Source organism: Coenobita brevimanus, chromosome 81 (assembly GCF_032717465.1).
Source record: "Coenobita brevimanus isolate Jiangsu-jjx chromosome 81, ASM3271746v2, whole genome shotgun sequence".
NCBI lineage: Eukaryota > Metazoa > Arthropoda > Malacostraca > Decapoda > Coenobitidae > Coenobita > Coenobita brevimanus.
The window spans coordinates 16,609,221-16,613,520 of record NC_137034.1 but is presented as its reverse complement, the minus strand read 5'-3'; positions in this window follow the sequence as shown (position 1 = coordinate 16,613,520).

The following is a 4,300-nucleotide window of genomic DNA, read 5'->3' as shown; positions in this document are numbered from 1 at the left end:
TCCCTCAGTGCCACCACCTGCCCCACGTGCCACCATACTTACCATCAATTTCCACCATCTCCCCCAGTTGCCACCATTTACTATACCCATACCGCCCTCAGGTGCTGGAAAGGGACGCCTTCACGTGGTGGCACTGATATAAGTGAGCTGCTCCACTACCTGACTATACGAACGTCCCTCAGCTCCCTCTTTATCCCACTACAGAAGGATCCTGTAGGAAGAGGGCAGCTTCATCCGGCAGTCCACTGAGTTCACACTGAGATGAACCTACGAAACAACAACAACCTTTACCTTTACCACCACCACGAAAGATCCACCATTGGCATACTCAATCTCCTAACTCATACCATCCATCAATCAATTGACCTACATGGAGAAACTCATGCAGTAGCCCTTGATATTTCTAAAGCTTTCGACAGAGTATGGCACCCTTCCCTGTGTCTAAACCCCCTTGCTATGGACCAAAGTCTTTTGTCCCTCTGATTTCCTCATATCTCAGTGACAGAAAAATAAGAGTAAAAATAGATGATGTATATTCCAATTTCCATCAATTAACGCTGGCGTACCGCAGGGATCAGTTCTTGCGCTAACCCTGTTCTTGGTTCATATTAATGATCTCTTATCTATCACCCACAATCCCATCCATTCATATCCAGATGACTCAACATATCATAGTTCATTCACACTCAGACACCCATTTACAAAGTCAGATGTCTCTAACTCTCGACTTAGTACAGCCATCTCCATAAATCAGGACTTATCTACAATCAGTGAATGGGGACTAAACAAACTTGTCTCATTTAATCCTAGTAAAACTAAATATATACAATTTACTAATTGACAGGTATTGCCAGATTCGTGTATTAACTTCAATGGTACAGATACTCCCATCTCCAAAAGTACTGAAATTCTCGGTGTCTCACTTAACAATGCCCTCAGCTGGAACTCTCATGTCAGATCACTTGCTAGAACCGCCTCAAAGAAACTTGGATTATTGTACAGTGTCCGTAACTTCTTCACTGAAGAGCAGTTAGCAATAATTTATAAGAGTCATGTGCGCTCTCAGCCTGAATACTGCTCATCCTTGTGGAATGGATGTGGAGAGGTTGCATTAAGACAACTAGACAAAATTCAGAACAAAGCTATTAGAGTTATTAATAATCCTGCTGTTACTAATAAACTACCTCCCCTACAAGTAAGAAGGAATGTTGCCCCCCTTGCATTATTTTAGATATTTTTTATAGCAAATGCTCAGACGAAGTTGCCTCCATTGTGCCACCTCTCCATGCCTTCCTTCGTGCTACACGGGCATCTGGTAGCGCTCATGATTGGAATGTCACTCAACCATATTGCAGAACTTCTGCCTATCAGAATTCTTTCATTCCCCGAACTGCATCTCTCTGGAACTCGCTTCCCCAAAGTTGTTTCCCTCAAAACTTCAACCTACAGCTGTTCAAGTCCACCTGTTAGATACTTTATGAACATAGGACACCAGTAATCTGGTATATGGATTAGTTTTTTTTATTCATTTGTTTTTCCTTCCTCTGTTGTTATTAAAAAAAAAAAAAAATGTCTACCACCGCCATCAGTCCTTGCCGCAGTTGTCACACTGGTCACCCTAGCCATTACATCCCCATCCCGCCTCACCCTGCCACACTGCACAGTTTATGTATTCATATCTAGCACAATCAGTTTCTGCACAGCGGGTGTCACTGATATCCAAGGAAGAGAAAGAAAAGAGAAGAGAGGCAGGGAAAAGAGAAAAAGTGTGTTAAACAGAAGGCATAAGACAGATACACAGATCACATAATGCATATCAATCTTTCTAGGTGGTGCAGTCTTAACATTAAATAATATACCCATATACCTCTGTATTCAGAAATTTGAGAGAGAGAGAGAGAGAGAGAGAGAGAGAGGAATAATAATGGCACCAGAAACCATCTATCTTTAGTCCTGACAGAAATCTTGCTTGGAAGCGTGTATATTGGCAGACACCTCACGGCAGACAGCCATTCCATTATTCCTCCTCCACCAGCATGTCCATTTCTTCTCCATCAGGTTTTCGACCTCTTCTCTCCTCCTTCACCACTTCCTCAACTTCTCTAAGAATCCCTCCACCCCTCCTCTTTCACCATTCCTTTCACCTCTCGTCGTCCTCCTCCTCCTGCATCCCTTCCTCATCAATCCCTCCGCTCCTCCATCCCTCCTCTTCCAATGTGTTCCCCACCCCTCCTCTACCAGCCTTCCATCCCTCCACCCCTCCTCTCCTCCTTCTTCTGCCTTCCACTCCCTGACCCTATTATAGTCTCAGTCACCTCGTATTCACTCCTCGTTCTCTTGGCAGGCTGTTCTTTAATTTCCCTTTCCTCCTACGTTGCCATTCCCTCTTCTTATGTCTCACAGTGGAGGATATTCTTCTCATGTCAACCCCTTACTACGATTGGGTCATGTGAGTGTTATTCTGAATCATCAAAAGATCCCAAGATATAATATGTTACATTTCACTGACTAAATCCAATGGGGTAGGCGCTGTGGAAGTGATATAACCAGCAAACCGAAACTGTACAGCCTCACCCACAGCAGGAGAATACATACATCCTTAAAACTGTCACCAATCGCAAACAATACCGTAAAAAAAATATGTGTAACAATACCACAATTAGCGCTAAAATTGGTCTCTGCAACACTTTTCTGTAAAACCTCCTCCTCCAGCACCTCCTCCTCTTTCTCCTCCTCCTTGAGACAAGCCGTGCCTTGCCCATCCACAACAAGCTGTAGAGTGGGGAAAATCAGTCCTGCCCAAGATATTATACTCGTTTTGACATATAAGAGAATTTTTTATTCGAACCAGCAACTTAAGGTATTTTCTGTTCTGGGATAAATTTATGTTTACTGAGAATATACCTCTACAACGCTAATGCCTGTTACAGTGGTGAAACTATATCTCATTAATTTTATCAGATACTGACAAATTTATTCACTTAGCTTCTTTCTTCGAGAGCCTCGCGACAGACGCTTTAGTTTTCTCAACAGTTGTTTTTTTTATATCTATATCTATCTACCTATCTATGTATCTATCTGTCTACACTTACCTATCCACCTATACCTACCTTCCTACCTACCTACCTACCTATTTATTGAGCTAACTAACGGTATGTATCTGTGTATCAATGCCTACCCATCTACCTACCAACTACCTACCTATTTATCTGTATATCTATCTAACTACTGACATGTTGCTGGGTATATATATATTTTATGCATATATTTCTTTTGAGAAGATGGATGTAACAACGTCCCAATGAGACTGCTGAGAACTGCATCCCGATAAAGGTTAAACATACATAATATTTTTCATTTTAAAGTATAAATGTGTATAAACAACCCACCAGATGGCTAACAAGTGTCATTACAGATCCTTACGATATAGAATGTACAGATACTATTGTAGTTCAAGACAAAGACAAATGTATCAATTTCCTTAGACCTCAGATTGAATACATGATAATTTTTAACACGATTTTGGGCATTAATGATGGATATACATAAATAAATAGAAAAATTGGGGCCCCCAGCATTATGTCTTTCAAATAATGAACACCATATCTAGACAAACATAAAATGAAAGCCATAACCAATACCGCATGCAAAACAAATACTGTGATCCAGATAATAAAATAAATATATGTATAAATAAATAAATAAATAAATAAACCGCGCTGCACCGCTACCCTGACTCCTGGGGCGGTATTCTGGTACAGTTAGGAAGCTTACTAACACCTCTGTCTTATCGATTTAATTCAGATTGTGCCATTGCTCCGTTTATGCTTATTTTCCATGGAATCTGTGCTGACATCATAAGGATATACGAGGCACAAATGAGGATATTAATAAGTAATTTAGAACATAAATCGTTAAGAAAGAGGCGTTAGGGATTCTCCTTACCCGACGAGAATACGGCCCCTGGTGATGACTTGCACTACGAGATGGAAAGTTACAGGCTGTCAAACGTGAGGCTGTTACGTTTTAATCTCTTGGTGTGATTATTTCTTTTGGTGGGTCAAATAATCTGGAGTAAATTATGTATGATGAAGGATTTGATGCGTCAGTGGCAATGCAGTGGAACATTACAGTTCGTAGTCTCGGCTGTTACGGAAGCTCCCTAACACCTTTTCCTTAGCGACCTATTTTTCGATATGGCTGGCTATTATCGTTTTGTACGTTATTTATGCTGAGTATGGTGACATTAAAAGGATTTATGTAACATAAAAGAGGACGGCAAGATGTACAAAGCAAAATA